Source organism: Hyperolius riggenbachi, chromosome 10, assembly GCF_040937935.1.
Source record: "Hyperolius riggenbachi isolate aHypRig1 chromosome 10, aHypRig1.pri, whole genome shotgun sequence".
Taxonomy (NCBI): domain Eukaryota; kingdom Metazoa; phylum Chordata; class Amphibia; order Anura; family Hyperoliidae; genus Hyperolius; species Hyperolius riggenbachi.
In genome coordinates, this window is record NC_090655.1 from 120995298 (window position 1) to 121018144 (window position 22847).

Sequence of the window (22847 nt, forward strand, 5' to 3'; positions counted from 1 at the left end):
TGTTCATGCTCCTCTACACAGTCATTTGAATGTGTGCCGACCTGCATTAAATGATTATGAACACGGTCATTGCTGAACAGCTAAATATTCAGCATTGGGGGGGGGGGGGGGGGGGAGGGGAGGGTTGATTGAGGAACTAAAGTAAAAGAAAGAAGTAAAATAAAACAGCTTACGGTAACAAATAGTAATGCGCAAATGAAGTGAGTTATGGAGGCTGTCATATTCATTTTCTTTTAAACAATGCAAATTATCTGGCTTTACTGTCTGGTTTTATCTGGCAAATTATCTGGCTTTACTTTATCCTCTGCCTTTCAGTCCGCGGGGATTTTTCACTTTATGCATCAGAGCAATTTTCACCTCCCATTCATTCGCTAATAACTTTATCACTACTTATCACAATTTATTGATCTATATCTTGTTTTTTCCACCACTAATTAGGCTTTCTTTGGGTAGTACATTTTGCTAAGAATTATTTATTTATAAATGCATTTTAACAGGATTAATAAGAAAAAATGGAAACAATTATTTCTCAGGTTTCGGCCATTATAGCTTTAAAATAATCCATGCTACCATAATTAAAACCTATGTATTTTATTTGCCTGTATGTCTCGGTTATTATACCATTTAAATTTTGTCCTTATCACAATGTATGGCACCAATATTTTATTTGGAAATAAAGGTGCATTGTTTCCGTGTTGCGTCCATCACTATTTACAAGCTTATAATTTAAAAAATGTTTGTAGTATACCCCCTTCAAATGCATATTTAAAAAGTTCAGACCCTTAGGCAACTATTTATGTCTTTTTTTTATTTTTTTTTCCTTTAAAAATATTATTTGGGTAATATTTTGGTATGGGACATTTTCAGTTCATTTTTAATGTTGTTGAATGTGTAAATTGTAATGTAAAAAAAAGTGTAGATGTAGTTTTACTATTTGGCCACAAGATGGCCACCTTCATTTTTGTTTTCTCTCCTTGTACTTCTCATTAAGCGGAAGTACAAGGGGGATGCGGAATTTTTTTGCGGGCAGAAGAACTGAAGCCTCATGTGTGAGCACTTCGGTTTTTCTGCGGGGGACCGGGATCGGTGATCGGGAACCATGTCCCTGTTCACTGATCCCAGGGCTAGCGGCGGACACCACGGGGGCACGACCGCGATCGCGTGCGGGAGCGATCCGAAGCGCGGGAGAGCAGTACAGCAACCGCCCGGACGTGAGCTTCACATCCGGGCAGCGGAAATGGTTAATTTAAGTCATAGACTCTAAACAAACATGCAGTGCAGATGTTTCTGACTGAAGCCTGACTGGATTAGCCACGTGCTTGTTTCAGGTGTGTGATTCAGACACTACTGAAGCATGAACGATCAACAGGAGAGCCAGGCAACTGGTATTGTTTAACCACTTCCAGACATTACTGATTGAAATCTACGACCTATCTTTTGACCCCCTTTCCACGGCCAAGGCATAGATTTCAATCATCCCACCATGCGTTCTACCCGCTACCGCCGATCACGTCGATGCTCCCCATCACAGATCACTTGCCCTGCCGTCTACATTATTATTATTATTTAGTATTTATATAGCGCCGACATATTACGCAGCGCTGTACAGTGTATATATATATCTTGTCACTAACTGTCCCTCAAAGGAGCTCACAATCTAATCCCTACCATTGCCATATGTCTATATTATGTAGTGTAAGTACTGTAGTCTAGGGCCAATTTTTTAGGGGGAGCCAATTAACTTATCCGTATGTTTTTGGAATGTGGGAGGAAACCGGGGTGCCCGGAGGAAACCCACGCAGACACGGAGAGAACATACAAACTCTTTGCAGATAGTGCCCTGGCTGGGATTCGAACCAGGGACCCAGCGCTGCAAGGCAAGAGAGCTAACCACTACGCCACCATGCTGCCTACATGCAGTCTACATGACAGCAGAGCTTTGTGAGCTGGTCAGGAGACGATTTCATTGGCTCCTGGCCCTGTCACCACTGTAAGCCACTCACATTGGCTTACAATAAAGGACAGAGTCAGGAGCCAATGAAAGCGGCTCCTGACCAGCTCACACAGATCTGCAAAGCAGACAGAGGACCCTGCAAGGATAGAGGAGTGACGTGACCGGCGGGTATGTGCGGTGATTCGTCGGGAGGCGCCGTTCTTCAGTACAAGTGGGCTCTGGTCCTTAAGGGGCCAGAGACTGCTGGTACTTAAGTGGTTAAAAGAAAATAAATATGACAGCCTCCAAATCCCTTTCACTTCAGGTGTCCTTTAAATATATTTGTTTTACTTTCATTTTAGCTTTCAAGCTGTGATTTTTGGCAGCATTGTTTTTGTATTTGCAATTTTGCATTTTGTGATTTTTCATTTCTGAATCTTCTCTAGTTTGTGTACATTCTTTTATGTACATTTTTGCAATGTGATTTTTTTCAAACGTAACAATAAAGTTAATTTACATGAAAATGAGTCTACTAAACTTCAAACTACTGTTAACTTCATATTTGAATACATTTTTTGTGTTGCTTGCGCAAAAATTTGATTGATATGGGAATCGCATGTATATTGCAAAAAAAAAAAAAAAAAAAAAAGCATCCATATCCATGCCGGATAATTCTGCAGAAAATTTGTATCCAAAATAAACCACTCAGCAATGCAAGTCATATAGGATGCCATTGACATGCATTAAATGTGTGGCAAAGGCAAATTCGCCCACAAATTCTGTTGTGTGAAAGGGGCCTAAATGAAACTGATATTCCAATACTCTTTTTAAACCTTTTGTTGGATATGCTTTTTGAAGCAATTTTCCCATGCTTGTAGACCTCTCTCTGTAAGGTTGATTCAAAGGCCTTTCTCTGACTAGGATAACTCATGGAAAAGCATATGATTTGTTTGATCAGCTGACAGATTTGCACACTTATTATTTGCTGTGATCACATCCTGCTTTAGCACATGATCATGACTAGCCAGAGACATACTTACACTCACCTAAAGGATTATTAGGAACACCTGTTCAATTTCTCATTAATGTAGTTATCTAATCAACCAATCACATGGCAGTTGCTTCAATGCATTTAGGGGTGTGGTCCTGGTCAAGACAATATCCTGAACTCCAAACTGAATGTCAGAATGGGAAAGAAAGGTAATTTAAGCAATTTTGAGCGTGGCATGGTTGTTGGTGCCAGATGGGTCGGTCTGAGTATTTCACAATTTGCTCAGTTACTGGGATTTTCACGTGCAACCATTCCTAGGGTTTACATACGGTGACCATACGTCCCGCTTTACCCGGGACGCGTCCCGCCTTCGGGGGGCGCTGTCCCAGGCTGCTTGAGGTCCCGGGAAACGTCCCGCTTTTAGCAGCGGGACGTCCCGGCCTCGGGACTCTGGCCACCGTACAATGAACTAGCCGCAGCGTCTACTAGACGCTGCGCTAGTTCATTCCCCGCAGCCCCGCTCCAGCCTGCAATGTTCTCCGGCAGGCACAGGCAGAGCAGGGCTATGGGAAGATAGCGTCCGGAGGCGGAGCCCTGTATTGGAGACTATTTGTCTCCAGTACAGGACTCTGCCTCCGGACGCCATCTTGCCGTAGCCCTGCTCTGCCTGTGAGAGGCTGAGCGGGAGATTGAACATCGTCCAGGCCAGGGGGAGCTGCACCTGAGGCACCAGAGGCCGGCTGCGTGAGGGGACGTCTTCTGCCAGGTGAGTAAATGCCTTTTCTTGCAGGTGAACTGTTTGGCCGCATTGCGTGTATTTTGTACTGACATGTTTGCCCGCAGTGCGTTTATCTTGTACTGACATGTTTGCCCGCAGTGCGTTTATCTTGTACTGACATGTTTGCCCGCAGTGCGTTTATCTTATACTGACATGTTTGCCCGCAGTGCGTTTATCTTGTACTGACATGTTTGCCCGCAGTGCGTTTATCTTGTACTGACATGTTTGCCCGCAGTGCGTTTATCTTGTACTGACATGTTTGCCCGCAATGCGTTTATCTTGTACTGACATGTTTGCCCGCAGTGCGTTTATCTTGTACTGACATGTTTGCCCGCAGTGCGTTTATCTTGTACTGACATGTTTACCCGCAGTGCGTTTATCTTGTACTGACATGTTTGCCCGCAGTGCGTTTATTTTGTACTGACATGTTTGCCCGCAGTGCGTTTATTTTGTACTGACATGTTTGCCCGCAGTGCGTTTATTTTGTACTGACATATTTGCCCGCAGTGCGTTTATTTTTTACTGACATGTTTGCCCCCATTGCGTTTATTTTATGCTGACATGTTTGCCCGCAATGCGATTATTTTGTGCTGAAATGTTGCCCATTGCGTTTATTATTTAATGGTCATAGTTGGCTGTGTTTGCTGCTTTGCGGTTATGGCATACTATTAAATAGCATCACACAGTTTCTGCACACCTATGATGTGAATCCACGTTTGACCACATCACGGCGTAAACACTGCTTTCTTATGCCTCGCTGTTGCATCATTCTGTTAGCTCCGCCCGTAGAATGTCATGACCACGCCCATTTTTCCACGCGCGCTGCAGACACCAAATTTTTCGGCGCGGCGCGCTGCGCGCGACGCACCCCCTATTTTCCGGTGCGGCGCAGCCCCCCCCCCCCCAATTCACCCCGTCCCTGGTTGAGCCTACAAAAATCTGGTCACTCTAGTTTACAAAGAATGGTGTAAAAAGGGAAAAACATCCAGTATGCGGCAGTCATGTGGGTGAAAATGCCTTGTTGATGCTAGATGTCAGAGGAGAATGGGCCGACTGATTGAAGCTGATTAGAAGTGCAACATTGACTGAAATAACCACTCGCTACTACCGAGGTATGCAGCAAAGCATTTGTGATGCCACAACATGCACAACCTTGAGGCGGATGGGCTACAACAGCAGAAGACCCCACTGGGTACCACTCATCTCCACTACAAATAGGAAAAAGAGGCTACAATTTGCACAAACTCACCAAACTTGGACAGTTGAAAACTGGAAAAATGTTGCCTGGTCTGATGAGTCTCGATAAAGTCAGAATTTGGCGTAAACAGAATGAGAACATGGATCCATCATGCCTTGTTACCACTGAGCAGGCTGTGGTGGTGGTGGCGTAATGGTGTGAGGGATGTTTTCTTGGCACACTTTAGGCCTCTTAGTGCCAATTGGGCATTGTTTAAATGCCACAGACTACCTGAGCATTGTTTCTGGCCATGTCCATCCCTTCATGAGCACCATGTACCCATCCTCTGATGGCTACTTCCAGCAGGATAATGCACCATGTCACAAAGCTTGAATCATTTCAAATTGGTTTCTTGAACATGACAATGAGTTCACTGTACTAAAATGGCCCCCACAGTCACCAGATCTCAACCCAATAGAGCATCTTTGGGATGTGATGGAACGGGAGCTTCGTGCCCTGGATGTGTATCCCACAAATCTCCATCAACTGCAATATGCTATCCTATCAATATGGACCAACATTTCTAAAGAATGCTTTCAGCACAGCACCTTGTTGATTCAATACCACATAGAATTAAGGCAGGCAAAAGGGGGTCAAACACCGTATTAGTATGGTGTTCCTAACAATCCTTTAGGTGAGTGTATCTAGCAACTGCTCAAACTGATCATATGCTTCTTCATGAGTTCTTCTAGAAATGACCATCACTATACTTGATAAAGCACCCCTTTTCTGATTTAGTTCCATCGATCAATTTTAGCAGTGCTTGAAAATGTTTGAGGACCCCATCCCATAAGTACTGGAGTTGGACAAACCTGCATCAAGCTGTGGTAGCACTGTGAGGGTTACATTTTATGCAAGACAGTCAGGGCCGGTTCTCTCATAAAGCAAGATGAAACACTTGCATCAGATGCAGATATTACAGGGGTGGCAAGTTTACACTGAGTGTTTACACTTACAGCATGCAGTCAGAGTAGGAGGAGAAGTACGAGTAGAGCGAGTGAGGTGAAGAGGTCATTATTGGAGAAAACCAGCTTGTTGTGCTGTGTGAGGAGTCTGACAGTGAGTGAGGAGGGGGAGGCAGGAGAGCAGCAGTGTTTCATTTGACTTGCACAGCAGAAGGGAGGAGGTGGCACTGCTGTCCTGACTGAGGAGGAATGGAGGGCTGCCGACTGGCTGAGGGTGAGCGGTTTGTTTGCCACAGACTTGCAGCCAGCCAGTTTGTTATTGTGTTGAGCTGCAGCATGTAATGTCTCAGGTTGTTGCATATGCTCCCTTTCTGACTGAGAACATTAAATGAAGCAGAGTAAGTTGTCGGGTGCTGTGCGTTCATTCCAAATCGGGAAGGGGGGGGGGGGGGGGCGCATCCTCACAAGTTTACCTCAGGCAGCAAAAAGTCTGGAACCGGGCCTAAAGCCAGTGCATGTGTAAATAACACTTACTATCTTTTGCAACTAGCTGCACCAACCTGCTGACTTCACAATGTGGTAGCCAGTTGCATGGCAACTGACACCACTGGCGGTGACACCCTTCCGGTTCATAGACCTATGAACTGGAAATGTTTACAGGACAGTGTGTTACTCAGTGCTAGGCATCTTCTATGTGCAACCCTAGGTTTGAGTATGCATGGACAGGGCTCAGACATCAGCTGAACAGGCACTCATAGGCTTTTATGCAGGCAGGGGGACATGGATACATACAGTGGGTTGCAAAAGTATTCGGCTCCCTTGAAGTTTTCCACATTTTGTCATATTACTGCCACAAACATGAATCAATTTTATTGGAATTCCACATGAAACACCAACACAAAGTGGTGTACACGTGAGAAGTGGAACGAAAATTATACAGTACATGATTCCAAACATTTTTTACAAATCAATAATTGCAAAGTGGTGTGTGCATAATTATTCGACCCCCTTTGATCTAAGTGCAGTCAGTTGCCTATAGACATTGCCTGATGAGTGCTAATGACTAAATAGAGTGCATCTGTGTGTAATTTAATGTCAGTACAAATACAGCTGCTCTGTAAAGGGTTCTCAGAGGTTGTCTAAGAGAATATTGGGAGCAACAACACTGTGAAGTCCAAAGAACACACAAGACAGATCAGGGATCAAGTTATTGAGAAATTTAAAGCAGGCTTAGGCTACAAAAAGATTTCCAAAGCCTTGAACATCCCACGGAGCACTGTTCAAGTGATCATTCAGAAATGGAAGGTGTATGGCACAACTGTAAACCTACCAAGACAAGGCCATCCACCTAAACTCACAGGCCGAACAAGGAGAGCGCTGATCAGAAATGCAGTCAAGAGGCCCATGGTGACTTTGGATGAGCTGCAGAGATCTACAGCTCAGGTGGGAAACTCTGTCCATCGGACAACTGTTAGTCATGCACTGTACAAAGTTGGCAGGCATGCTCAATGTACCAAAATTCGATTCGGGTACATTCGAATTCAGATTCGGAAAAATTCGAATTCGGATGCAATCCCCAAATTCGACTTCGGTTCGAATTTCATTAATAAAATTTGGCGGAAAATTTGTGTTCGGAAATTCGGCTGTATTTTCAAAAAGCATCTCTCTCCTCCTCCTCCTACTCCTTTCCAAGGGTCGCTTCTTCCAGGGAATTGTAGTTTTTAAAAAGCCAGCTTACACACCATGGCTGGGAATTGAACCCAGGTATCAGTGTGTGTTAGGTAACGGACTTACCGCTATACCACCAACAACACTACATGCTAAAGCCAGCCTAGCATGTACCATTGTGATATACCCAAGAGAAAAATGAGCTCTCTCTCTCTCTCTCTCTAGGACTTGATGCCATTGAACTGAATTTTCAGCTTAAAACCATGATGAGAGTGGGCGTGCCGAAGGGGTCTCCTCTGCTTCTTAAGCCTCGCTGAATCACTTGCAACTTGTCTGCTGTTGCGAATACTTTGTGTTAGCGCTCAGACCTTAGATAGATCCAGTGTGCTTTGATCCGGGATGAAACCGGGAATTTCACACAGTGATAGGATTTGTTTGATAGCTATAATTATAATCAGAATACTGTTTATTATCTGTGTATGACTCTTGCTCGTTCTGACTACTCTTACGCTCATTGATTCTGTACTTCTGCCCATCTGATCTTGCTGCCGACTCTGCCTGTTAAAACCTTCTTGCCTTTGCCTTCTGATTTTGTACCGTATCTGTCTGTCTGTTGCCAACTCAATTAGTCTGACCACTCTACTCTCACCAGAGGGCCCTTGTCTCTTGTGAGGGCTTTGTACTGTTAGTACCCACCAGCTCCTCTGGTGAGGTACAGCTAACCTATCAGTACTACTGTTGCACCAAGCACTATACTTTGCTATCACTTAAGCTGTCTGGTATACTTGTATTATAGGTGATACTGCAGATCACCTAATAATCTGAACTCTGTTACTTGCTGACGCATATCGTTACAGTTAGCAATTTTTTTAGTCTTTAATTGGCTTTCTATTATGTCATCAGAAACAGAAGTGAGATGCAAGCACATAATTGTTGCCAGTCAAACAAACTTACAAATCAATCAACTAATCAAAATGATCAACTGCCTCTTCATGATTTCCCTTTGAGAAGATTGCCTGGAGAATAAATTAATAATCTCTTTTGAAGAATCTTAACTAACCTGTTACATGACTGCGGTTTTATCTGGGTACTTTGCATCTTTGCTTTTTTTGTTGATTTGTTTGGATATAGGGTGTTCACGTTAAATAAACTGATCATCTGTTTACTATGTTGCAGTGTGTGAAATTGTGTGATTGAGCTGAACTTTTTATTTGGCTCTCTGTTGTTGGAAACAGGGGCATGATAATAGACACTGCAACACCTGTGATGGCAGGGGGAGGAGAGGGAGGGCTTGATCCTAGTCCCACACTATTAGCAGAGTTTTTGCACAGCTGAGCCATGTATCTTTATTTAACCAATCCCGTCTCGTGTCTCCTCTTCCTCCCAGCAGCCTGAGCCAGTTGCTCTGCTTACTCGGCTAGCGATCATGTGACATCAGAAGCCGTGAATGCAGAGCAAGTGGCTCAGGCTTGTTTACAAGGGTGCCACTTGAAATGTTTCACCTGTCCGATAAACCATCCACCTGAAGGTGCAGTTTTAAAGAGGAACTGTAATGACTCATAGCAGAACATAAAAAGTATTTAGGATAACTTATTATGTTAATGATTAAGGATGAATGGGTAAAAGCGAAATTCAGTTTCGAGACAAAATTTAAAGTAAGCATTGGTGGAGGGCGGTGGTCTGCTGCAGCGTTGCCTCTGGCCACTGTGCTCCATGCCCCTCTACTTCCTCCTGGCTGTGAAGGAGAAAGAATCGGGAGTGGAAAGAGGAAGTATCGGGAGTATATAAAGGGGCGTGGCTTCCTCCTGCTCATCCTGCTTATTAATCATCCTGGTTTCAGCAACCAAAATGCTTCTTTTAACTATATATTGCTGTATGTTTATTGGTATGTAACCCTGCCATCCCAGTGACGCTTAGCCTAGGATATATCATGCAGTCTTCTACCCCAGAACACTCTAAGAATTCAACGACAACTGCTCATAGCACAGATGGAAAAAAAAAACCCACAATGATTTACCTTGCCAGCAGTAAAGATGCTGACATCACTGATACATTTAATATAGTAAAACTAGGGTAAGGTAAGATTTTGCATACAGTGAACTTTGACTAACTGATTTACAAATGAATATTGCAAAAATAAGCATTTTCTTTCATTAAGCTATATTCAGTTAAATTCCTCTTTAGGTCCTTGTTATTTTTCTACTGTCCTTTGCCTGATGAATGTATTGACTCCAGTATGCAGCAGTGAGCGGAACTGTCTCTACATGAAGCTGTACTGCCAGCTGGTTTTGTTGGCATCCTCAAAACTGACCTCAGGCTCCTCTCCCTCCACTTTGAAGCACACTGGGGCTACCTACTGTCTGGCTTTTCTTGACTTTGTGGTGAAAAACATTTTCTTTGTTCATGCTGTTGGCTGAAGAGTTGAATTTGCTTTCCATGCTGAGAAGAGTGGTTTCAGAACAGAGGAATCCAGGGAGGAGGATGCAGAGAGAGAGAGAAGCAGACTGGGTTCACTGCACACCTGGTTTACACCTCTGCGCCTGTTATCTGAGGAACTCAACCTCTCTCCTCTGGAGCTGATGCAGGGAGTTCAGAGATAGAGCACTGCTACTGCTGCTGGCAAGCATTTTGTCTTCAGCAGGCTAAAGGCAGTAAGAAAAAAACAAGAACAGGTTAAAACTCCAGACATTGGAATCTTAACTCCCTATAATTACTTCAGGCAAAGCGTTAATCTGAGGAGTGGATTAATCTGACAGGTAGGAAGAGGTTATTACACATCCAGGGGCACATGTGTAATAGCTCTTACTGCTGATTAAATATGTACATATATATCTTCAGTCATCTTTAAAGAGGAGCTGTCAGCCATACTATCTTAGAAAAAACACATATATAAGTAGATAAATACTTTCTCTACTTACATAACATATGTACTGCACTGTCCACTTTTTGATTTTAGTGATTTTTCTATAGTAAAAAAAGAGAAAATCTTTTTTTAGAATTCTCCATTCTAACTGTGTCTATCGTGAAGCCAATCCTGATGTCATTTCCTCCCTTACTCTCCTCTGCCTGATTGTATATGCATTGCCCGCCCTCCTCCCAGTCTTCAGACACTCCCACCCAGCTCTGCAATAGAAAGTGCATTGTCTCAGCATGAGACATATTGGCCAATCTGAGAGGAACAGAGGTGTAGGAGGGGAAAACAGGAGGGAAAGAGGCTTCAGACAATCAGGCTGCATTAGTTAAGTCTGAGGGGAAATAAAAAAGCAAAAAAAGACAACCCAGAATACCTTGCAACTTCTTTTGTGTGGGACTGTACCAAACAAGAGTCAGGTAAAGTGGGGAATGATCATTTATCACCAAGAAAAGTAATAGTGATTAGTGATTTTTAACTTTTGGATTTCCTGGTTAGCATCCTTATTACTTGTTTACCAGATAAAAATAAATAATTGATTATTTTATTTTATGCCCGACAGTTAAACTTTTAAAGGGTATAAAAAAGGGTACATGTGGGAAAAAAACTGATGCTCTTACTATTATTTTCAAATGGAAATGATACATTTCTATTCATAGAAACTGATTTACTTGTGCCTTTCTAGGAACAGAATCATTTCATAAACGGAGGCTACATTGGTGTAAAAAGGTGTTTTCTCCCTGATTTTCTTTACAACTGCATGCTTTCCATACTGAATGATTTCAAGGCTCATATTCAATTCACTTTTTCTCCTGCATTTTCTGCTAGGTGATATGTTCACTCCTTGTCAATAAAATGACTTAAAGTGGATCAGAGGTAAAAAAAATTAACTATAACAAGTAACTTGTCTATATATTTTATCTAAAGTTTAGATAGTTTACACAGCAAATCTAGCTGCAAACAGCTTCAATAGTTTATGATTATTTATTCCTGTGATACAATGAGGGCAGCCATGCTCTGTTTGTCACAGGCTGAGTGCTGGAGATGCTAACAGCTTGCCTGTGTGTAATCTCTGGCTAGTAACCTCCTCCTCCTCCCGCCCAGACTGAGCTCCCATAAGCCCTGGCTACAGTGCCAAGGCACTCTAAAAAGCTGTGGGGGATGCTTGTTTAGTTTATAGAGAATTAGAATATTAAAACAAAACCAAAAAAGTATTTGGCTTGAGGAATGCCCTATAAACTATTTGAAAGGAACACAATTATGCAATTAATAAAAGTTTATCTCAGATCCACTTTAAAGGACAACTGTAGCAAATGGTATGTGGAGGCTGCCATATAAATTTCTTGTCAGATCTGACATTAATGTCAGAAAACCCTGATCTGCTGCATGCTTGTTCGGGGTCTATGGCTAAAAGTATTAGAGGCAGAGAATCAGCAGGATAGCCAGGCAACTGGTATTGCTAAATAGGAAATAAATATGACACCCTCCACATACCTCTTGCTATAGTTGTCCTTTAAAGCGGTATCGTCACCATAAAAATCAAATTTCAACAGCAACTGGTCGAAGTGTATTAAGTGATAAAGATGCTAAGCCTGCATTCAAAACTTTCAAAACGTTTTCTGCTATTATGATTTGGAGTTATCACATACTTAAGGAACACTGGCCCTTTAGTAGTCGTTGCCAAGGAATTGCATGCTGGGGGTTCTTTTTGTCTATAATTTATTCCTCCTCTTCCCTTTATTTCCCTGCCAGCTGCTTATCTAAAACCTAATCCCCTACTCACTTGTGTTTACAAGCAAGGCTGAGGTGACTCAGTGATTGGAGGAGACAAGAAAAAAAGTAAAGGGCAGAAATGACATCACAAGTTAGCCTTAACTGTGGGCAAAAGACATGGCCCCCACCAGGAACAGAATTCTCGTCATTTACTATAGAACATTCACTGAAATCAAAACGTGGACAGTATAATACATGTGTTATGTAAGTAGATCAGGTATTTATCTATTTATATATGTGTTTTGTTTTCCTGGCATAGTATGGCTGATCCTTGCTTAACATAAATAACAGGTAAAAAGAAGTATTTTAATTGCCTTCAGGCACTCTTTAAAGCGGTATCATTACCATAAAAATCAAATTTCGACAGCAACTGGTCTGAGTGTATTAAGTGATAAAGATGCTAATCCTGCATTCAAAACTTTCAAAACTTTTTCTGCTGTTATGATTTGGAGTTATCACATACTTAAAGAAAACCTGAACTGAAAATTAAAAGTCAAAATAAGCATACACAAGTCATACTTACCTTCCATGTAGTCTACTCCTCAGTGTCTTTCTCCTCTCCTGCGTCCTGTTTGTTCACTGTGATCAAGGGAATTTTCTGTCCTCCATTTTGAAAATGGCCATTACTCATAACAGCTTTCTGGTCAGCACACAGTTAAACTGTAACATCACCCACTTGAGCCATAGGGAAACATGGACACATCAGTTCTTCTCTCAGCTAGAACTGACAGCAACTGATATTTTACTGACAGCAACTGATATATTTCAGATCTGACAAAATATTGTCAGAACTGGAAGGGATTATTGTCAGAAGAAAATGGTGAGCTTCTGAGAGGAACTGATGGCAAGGTAACTATACAATGTTCATTTGAAGTTACCTCATGTGTTTATTTTAAATATTTTTACTCAGTACAGGTTCTCTTTAAGGAGCACTGGCCCTTTAGTAGTCGGTGCCAAAGAATTGCATGCTGGGGGTTCTTTTTATCTATAATGTATTCCTCCTCTTTCCTTTATTTCCCTGCCAGCTGCTTATCTGAAACCTAATCCCCTACTCACTTGTGTTTACAAGCATGGCTGAGGCGACTCAGCGTTTTTGAGGAGACAAGAAAAAAAGTAAAGGGCAGAAATGACATCACGAGTTAGCCTTAACTGTGGGCAAAAGACATGGCCCCCACCACTAACAGAATTCTCGTCATTTACTATAGAACATTCACTGAAATCAAAACGTGGACAGTATAATACATGTGTTATGTAAGTAGATCAGGTATTTATATATGTGTTTTGTTTTCCTGGCATAGTATGGCTGATCCTACTGCTTTAAAGGATAGCCAAGGTGAACTGACCTGTACAAATGCTGGCTATAGTTACGCAGGAGTTCTCGCGCCCTCCGTTCCCCCCTTTCACTGCAGTCCCCCACCATTCCTGTGCAAATGGCCCTCACAAGTCTGTCAAGTTGCGGCCAAGTCACACATTACTGCGCAAGCCCTGGCCCGGCAGTGCCTTTCTGTGATTGCGCTCCCGAGAGTGCTCTGAGAACATTATTAAGCTTCTTTTTAACCACAGTCACTGTATTAACACATTAACTTTGTCTCAGTGTTTTATTCTGTGTGCTTGTTATTAGATGATATTCTCAGCTGTGGGTGGAAATGGTAAAAAGGTATTTTTGCATCCAAAGATTGCCTTACATATTCTTAGTTCCAAAAGATATTAAAGAGGGCCTCAAGAGTAAATAAGAAAATCAGCGCTGCAAGTAAAAGAACATTATATTTACCCGAGAAGCCTTGTCCCGTGATGCCATCCTGAAGTCCCTGCATCACTCGACTTCCGGCGCCTGGCCCCGCCTCCTCTTTCACCGCAATGAAAAACACCAAGCTATTTACTACAGTAAATAGCTTGGCTCGGATAAATATAATTTTCTTTTACTTGCAGGCTGCCAGATTTTCTTATTTACTCTCGAGGTCCTCTTTAATTACCAAGGAAATATTGGAAAAAAAAATTTTTCGTCACACAAGCAGTAAAAGCCTGTTGTTGTAGTTACTAAGAAACATACTTTGACTCATCTGTGGTACAGAAAATCATAAATGCCAGACTGAGATGGAAAGGTAATTTTTATAAACATTAATTTGTAAAATTGCTTGTACAGCTCTGACATCATTTAAATGTTAATAAAAGTTTAGACATACGTTAACCTTATCTCCAGGTATCACACTGAAAATGACTCATGCAATGCTACAGTGACATATTAAAGATATATTATGGCTCTTTAACAAAAAATAAATAAATAACTCTGCTTTTATAACTATGATTTTGTCTGCAGTGCCTATCCTGCTGGCTGGCAGATGCAGTATAATGACAGCTAGCATTTGCATCCTGCTGGTTTGCCGTGACATTTGTTTAACTAGGTTTTCTTCTTCTAGCTTTAGGACTTGTTTGAAAGATTATGTTTTATGTCACATTAATGTAGAAATATAGAAAATACAGAACATTTAAAATGGTTCCCAGATTTGTAATCTGCACCACTATACAGTATCTCACAAAAGTCACTTTTATAATCAATTCCTCATCCAAGGTTAGACCACTTGGGCCTCGTTCACATCTGCTGCGCTGAGAAACGTGTGAAGCGTACGTACGAAAAGGGCGTCGGGAAAAAAGGGCGCGTGGTATAAACGTTAAATGGAAATAACGTTTATAGAAATATTGTGTAGAATTTCGTTTACAAATAGTGTTTTAAGAATTTATAAATCACTAAATAATGTGTATGAGATCGGCAATTCTTAAAACGTTAATCTTCCCTGTTTGTAAAGTGAAACTTATATTTACGTTTATTAAAAACCCTCCCTGTACCTATCCCTAACCCCTAGACCCACTGTTGGTGCCTAAACCTAAGACCCCCCTGTTGGTGCCTAAACCTAAGACCCCCCAGTTGGTGCCTAAACCTAAGACCCCCCAGTTGGTGCCTAAACCTAAGCCCCCCCTGTTGGTGCCTAAACCTAAGACCCCCCAGTTGGTGCCTAAACCTAAGACCCCCCAGTTGGTGCCTAAACCTAAGACCCCCCTGTTGGTGCCTTAACCTAAGACCCCCCTGTTGGTGCCTAAACCTAAGACCCCCCTGTTGGTGCCTAAACCTAAGACCCCCCAGTTGGTGCCTAAACCTAAGACCCCCCTGTTGGTGCCTAAACCTAAGACCCCCCTGTTGGTGCCTAAACCTAAGACCCCCCTGTTGGTGCCTAAACCTAAGACCCCCCAGTTGGTGCCTAAACCTAAGACCCCCCTGTTGGTGCCTAAACCTAAGACCCCCCTGTTGGTGCCTAAACCTAAGACCCCCCCTGGTGGTGCCTAAACCTAAGACCCCTATGGATAATAATGTTTTACAGACATTAATAAATAAAAAATGTAAATAAAAAAATGTAAATAATTTTTTTGGGTGGATAATAATGTTTTAGAAATGTTTTAGAAATAGTGATTTAGTATCTTCATAAACGTTATTCGTCACGGGCTCATTTTGTAAAGTTAAATCATCACAAACATAGTTATAAATCCTTAAAAATCTCCGGGCGCCTTTGTTAAAACGTTAATAATCTCCGGCGCCTTTTTTTCCCTGTTCGGCGCCCATTAAACGATATTTATAATGGAAGTGAATGGGGCGCCCTTTTTGTCCACTTGTCTCATGCGCCCAAATCTACTGCTTCCCTGTACAGACACAAAAGATCATTATCTGCAAAAGATCTGTTCCTGCCAAAGATCCGTTCCTGCAAATTGCATTCATAGTCTATGAGATCTGCAGATCCTCATACACACCTTGTTTAACAGACATTCATCTGCAGATCAGATCCACCAGGATGGATTTTCAGATCTACAGATGATTGTCTAAACTGCAGATGAATGTCAGTTAAACAAGGTGTGTATGATGATCTGCAGATCTCATAGACTATGAATGCAATTTGCAGGAACGGATCTTTGGCAGGAACAGATCTTTTGCAGATACTGATCTTTTGTGTCTCTACAGCATCTGTGTGTGCAGCATCTTGCAAAGATTTTTTTCTGATGGGGAGTTCAGCTCCATAGAAAAGACTGTGTAGAGTATGGCTCTCATACTACATGGAAGGGGGTAAAAGTGGTCTGTGATCTTTCATTTTCAAAAGACTATAGTCTGATGTGTGTATGTGGCCTTAGATAGTTCAGTGTTTCTTCAAGCAGGAACACCCAGGATAATTTGTGTGAATCCACCACCACCTGGAATACTGCTCACCTGATGTGGTAGCTGGCACCCCAGGTAGCTGGCATCACAATCTAATCCCTACCATAGTCATACTCTAATGTCCTACCATATTATTATTATGTATTTATATAGCACTGACATCTTCTACATCACTTTACAGAGTACATAGTCACGTCACTGACTGTCCTCAGAGGAGCACACATTCTTATACTACCATAGTCATAGTATAATGACCTACCATATTATTAATATGTATTTATATAGCCATGACATCTTCTGCAGCACTTTACAGAGTACATAGTCATGTCACTGACTGTCCTCAGAAAAGCTCGCAATCTAATCCTACCATAGTCATAGTCTAATGTCCTACCATAATATTATTATGTATTTATATTGCACTGACATTTTCTGCAGCACATTACAGAGTACATAGTCCTGTCACTGACTGTCCTCAGATGAGTTCACAATTTAATCCTACCATAGTCCTAGTCTAATGTCCTATCATATTATTATTATGTATCTATATAGCGGTGACATCTTCTGCAGCACCCGTTTTATCTTCATCTGCCCAGTTTCACTCTAGCACTCTTTGTCCATCCTCACTATCTATCAGGGATGGATCAAGACCAAGTTGCGCCTGGGGCAAGGTCAGGTTTTGGCGCCTAAAGGTCAGGTTTTGGCGCCTAAACTGACATTCATTTTGCCGCCTTTTTAAGAATTCAACAAACTGCGCCTGGGGCAAGATACCCGCTTGCTCCCCCCTAGATCCGTCCCTGCTATCTATGACCCTCTGTCCAAAATTTCTCTCAATAAACGTGCTGTGTCCTCCCTCCCTTCTACCATAGAATAAAAATTAATTACCACAGCCCATCACATTACCATCTCATGTCCACCGATGTAGTCAAACATTCTTTACCAAGTGTTGTAGCAATATCACCCAAGGAAGAAGGGAAGAGGGGACTCCATCAATCCTCCTTAGAGGAAAAAACCTGGCGACACCTGGCGACACAATCCATCACATCTGTTGGTCTCAGCAAAGTCCAGGAGTTTTCCCAACCCAATTATACTTTGTAACAATTGTGGAACTTTCTCCGTGATCAGCGCACAACGTGTGCGCTGACACGGCGGAAATCCTCCACAAGCGTGTAATTTTGCAGGCACCCAGCAAAAGGTGCTACGCACCCGTAGAGGGAAAATTCCTGTCGGCAGATGGCGCTGGGGAGTGCAGAGGAACCAATCCTCTGTACCTCCACAAATGCCAGACAGGAATTGTACGAAGCGCAGAACGCAATCGCAAGAGAGGCGATTGCGAATGAGATGAGCAAAGGGACAGGTTGTATGTGTGTGCGCCAATCCAGTCGCCACCCAGCGACCGCGCACACGCACACACAACAGCAGATATGAAATAGGAACGCGATCGCGAGAGGTGCGATCGCCAGACGTGACACAAGGCAGATCAGAATAGAATACGAGGGTAGCAAAGGCACAGCAAATAATACAATAAGGAGATACGGAAAACAAATGCTAGCTAACCGCGAACACCGCACTCATTCGCAACAGTGCACGTGGTTATGCGCGGTCTCCACGTGATAAGCACAATAGAGACAAGCACGCCTAACTAACCATTAACAGACAAACATGAAACAGAGGACGCGAGCGCTTGCTTAACGGTTACCTCACCGAGCCTCCAGCAAGCGTAGCAGACAGACACATGAAAACATGGACAAGCGAGAGATAGGATCCACAGCACTAGCGAAAAGTGGCTAGTGCGATCCCAGGAGACAGAACAGAAGGATCCCCAGCGCTAGCAAAAAGTAGCTAGTGCGATCCCAGGAGACAGAACAGAAGGATCCCCAGCGCTAGCAAAAAGTAGCTAGTGTGATCCCAGGAGACAGAACAGAAGGATCCCCAGCACTAGCGAAAAGTAGCTAGCGCGATCCCAGGAGACAGAACAGAAGGATCCCCAGCGCTAGCAAAAAGTAGCTAGTGCGATCCCAGGAGACAGAACAGAAGAGATAGCTGGTAGCAACCGCTGCACCAGCTATACTCCAAGAACAGAGATCAGAACCATTTCCTGTCAACCACCATAGGGACAGGACAATGGCAAACAGGCAAGACAAGACAGAACAGGCAATACAGATAATACAATCCTAACAGCACTAGGGAAATCTGCCTAGCGCAGATTTAGGAATTACTCTAAGCCGATGTTCAAACAGAGAGCAAGGCTGACACCCCACCAGGAGTGTTACATAGGACGAAATCCTTATGAACAGCGAAGCATTGTGGGAAAGACATAGTACTTATAGTTCACGCCTCCAATGAATGTGGCCAGGCAATTTGCATGACAACGTATGCAAATTCCTCTGCAAGCACAAGCTGCAAAACTGACAGAAGCTGTTCTTTCCAGAGTCCTGCAGCATGCAAACCTACACAATGGTCAAAAGGCTGGCTGCCTGCACAGGCAGCTGAGCAAATCATCACATACTTCCTAAACCATAACACACACAAGCGCATATACGGTCACTGTCGTAGGCGCGTGATCACAGTATAAATCTATGATATCCGCTTCTGCGCAATACAACACAGCCAAGAGTGGACACCTCATGCTCACTTAATGGGAAAACAATGACTTACTCACTATGCCTGCGTATCTCATGCACCAATATCTCATGACTACCCTCTCAAACTGGCTGTAGCAGGATTCAGGAATGCATCAACATACTTCACTGAACCCAAATAGCATCAAAGACATCTGGAATTGAACTCAGATAATACCCAGGTACTGAATCAGAATCAGAATCTTTATGTTCGCCAAGCACGACTGGGTCGTGCACGGAATTGGTCTTGGCACGTACAGGATACAGGTAGGATAGGGTACACAGAATACATCAGAAAGGATCAACACTATATCAGACATTTCATACAGAGAAAACATACAAGCAAAAACAACACTCAATTTTTGTATAGTTACACAACACTCAAGTTATTCACTGGGCTTGGCGCTGCTATGGATATGTGTGACGGCAAAACATGATCACGCTGTGGTGGGGAGTGCGTGGAGAGAGTTTAGTGAGTTTACAGCTGAGGGGAAGAAGCTGTTTTTGTGTCTTTTGGTCCTGGTGTAGATGGACCAATACCTCCAGCCCAAAGGAAGCTGGCTGAAAAAACGGTTGCCTGGGTGTGAGGGGTCATTTGCAATCCTCAAAGCTCTGGAGCTCAGCCTTGAGTGGTAGAGGAGGTCCAGAGCGGGTAGCGGTTTTCCTATAATTCTCTCCGCTGATCTGATGACTCTCTGTAATTTGTGTCTGTCGCTGGCGGAGGAGCTGGCATACCAGACTAGGATGGAAGAGCAGAGGACAGATACTGAACTGGGTGATTAAGATGTGGAATGCATTGCTACAGGAAGTAGTTATGGCAAATTCTATACCTGCATTTAAAGGGGGCTTAGATGCTTTTCCTGCGATGAAAGACATCCATGGCCACAATTACTAGGTAATGCCAAGGCTGTGATGTTGATCCAGGGATTTTATCTGATTGGCATCTGGAGTCGGTAAGGAATTTTTTCCCTTTTGGGGCTAATTGGACCATGCCTTGTAAGGGTTTTTCGCCTTTCTCTGTATCAACAGGGATATGTGAGGGAGCAGCCTGGTGTTGTACTTTGTTTTCTGGTTGAACTCGATGGACGTATGTCTTTTTTCAACCCAAATAACTATGTAACTATGTAACTATGAACTCTAGTAACCAGCAGCAAAGATATATGAGAGTGAACACTAAAACATACATATATATGACATTCATGTCACTTGTGTATCTCAATGCCTGACAAAATAAATTCACAGATCCTGCAGAATACAAACCTAGCAATCATTATTTCAAAAGTTTATTCATGACATTGTTAAAATTTTGTACTCTATTTCCGAACTTTTGTGACTCAAATGGGAACAAATGAGTGTTGTCACGAATTGTACATGCTGTTAATAATATATTGCACTATTGTGTGCTTGTCCTGATGAACCACTTTGTGTTAAATTATTATTCTTATTTTTCACCATGAGCTGTCAACATGGAAAGAGGTAAAATAAATCCCAATAACATGACCTTTTTTTCTGAAATAGGCTAAGGGAGTTTAAACACACCTTTAGATGGTATTTCAAATTAATTTGTAGTGCTTATACTCGCATTGTTTTTTTGTTTTTGTTCGCTGGATAATTAATATTTGGCAAAATGCTATACTTCATTGATATTCTTTTCTATGTGCCGCCTTTTGGACGTTAGAGATCAAATTCACATACAAATGATCACTCAAACTTCTATGTTTCTACAGACATTAGTTTAATGTCTATAATTACTGTATTTATTAGTGTACCAAAATTCAGACACCTATGTTCAGATGTGTTAAAGAGACACTGAAGCGAAAAAAAAATTATGATATTATGATTTGTATGTGTAGCACAGCTAAGAAATAAAACATTAAGATCAGATACATCAGTGTAATTGTTTCCAGTACAGGAAGAGTTAAGAAACTCCAGTTGTTATCTCTATGCAAACAAGCCATTAACTCTCCGACTTAAGTCTTATGGGGCATACAGACATGCGACTAAAGTCGTTAGTAACGAACGACTAACGATCGTTTATAACGACGATCGGGACAAAACTTGCGCAAACGATCGTTAACTCTAGCGACCAACGACCGAAGTCGCTATAAACGAAAAATCCGTCATGGCGGATTTTTTATAACGACGATCGTTACAAAAAGTATGTGTGTACGGTGATCGTTAAGAAACGATCGTTCGTTAAGTAACGTACATGCGCAGATAGCATATTCAACTTGCTAGAATATTTGTTTTTGGGGCCTATATATGTAGATGTTTGAATGAGGAGCATGTATGTATTGTTTGAAATGCAAAATGTGTGTATGTGTTTTTCTGTGTGTTGTGTGTATATCTCTTTGTGTCTCTGTGTCTCTCTCCCTATATATAGATAGATAGATAGATAGATAGATAGATAGATAGATAGATAGATAGATAGATAGATAGATAGATAGATATATTTATATATATATATATATATATATGTGTAAATCTCTCTCTCTCTCTCTCTCTCTGTATATATATATATATATATATATATATATATATATATATATAGAGAGAGAGAGAGAGAGAGAGAGAGAGAAAATATATGTATATAGATGTATATATATATATATATAAATATATATATATATATATAGATCTCTCTCTCTCTCTCTCTCTCTCTCTCTCTCTATATATATATATTTTGTTTTTTAAACACATAGATATGTGTTTGTGTGTCATATTGTCTATTACCCACTATGTGATCTATATATGTTTTCTTTTATATTTGTCCCAATATCTAATCATACATGTTCAATAAAAGGGGTATAATAAACAGGCGTTCGTGAATGATTGTACAAAAAATGTTTATTTACAATATCAAGTTTTGTGTTAAAACATTTAATCTTGAAAAATATTAGCAACCCTCTGCTTCATTTGTGTTATCTCCTCTTGGTAAAGCGACATAGAGGCCCACATGTTGCATTTCATGACCTCCGCCTTGGCATACAACTCGTCCAATGCCTCCGTTATGTCAAGTACTTGTTTTTTTTCTGTGTGAAAAAAAAAAAAAAATTTATGTGATTGGACATATTGTAATAGGTGAATAATGTCTCTGTCTCTCATGATCTCATAATCACTCACTCTCTCTCTCTTTTTTTCTCTCTCTGTCTGTGTCTCTCTCTCTCTCTCTCTCTCTCTCTCTGTCTCTCTCTCTCTCTATATATATATATATATATAGTGTGAGAGAGAGAGAGAGAGAGAGAGAGGGACAGGGGACATGGATGGATACAGAGAAACACATACCTACACATATGATCACTGGCGGCATGAGGTCGAAATTTAAATGTAGGAATGGTACGTTATATAGTGATCCATATACACTAATCGGGTATTTTACATACATGGCATACTTCCTCCCGTTTAGAAACTGTGACAACTAATGATATTCCATGTTTGGAGAACTGATTATGTACATCTCAAATTTGTTTTGGGTGTGTGTCAAGGGATATTACCAGCAAACTATTTTAGCAGAACAGTATAGAAGTGCTGTATGGAGCATCATCAAAGGCAACACTCATGTTCTTGACAATGGACAATGTGGTGTCATATGCCACAGTTAACTGTGTTTACAATGTAGGCCCTATATTCAGAGTTTGGACATGGTAGAAATGAGGAATGTTTCAAGTACACAGACTTCTCACACTCGAAGTACACAAAACATTGTCCATAAATCAACAATGTTGTTGATTATGTTACACACACCTAGAGGTACACATTATTCAAAACAAGTTTGCCCAGCTTGGGTAGAAGAATGTTCCAATAAAGGGTGAGTATTATAAACGTTACTGTTGTG

The 22847-nt window shown here is 41.7% G+C and overlaps 1 protein-coding gene across 3 annotated transcripts in view; it reads right to left on the reverse strand.

Annotated features, from left to right (window-relative positions):
- NPFFR1 (neuropeptide FF receptor 1) overlaps positions 1-22847 on the reverse strand; it is a 660400-nt gene that overhangs the window by 382202 nt on the left and 255351 nt on the right. The window lies entirely within an intron of this gene.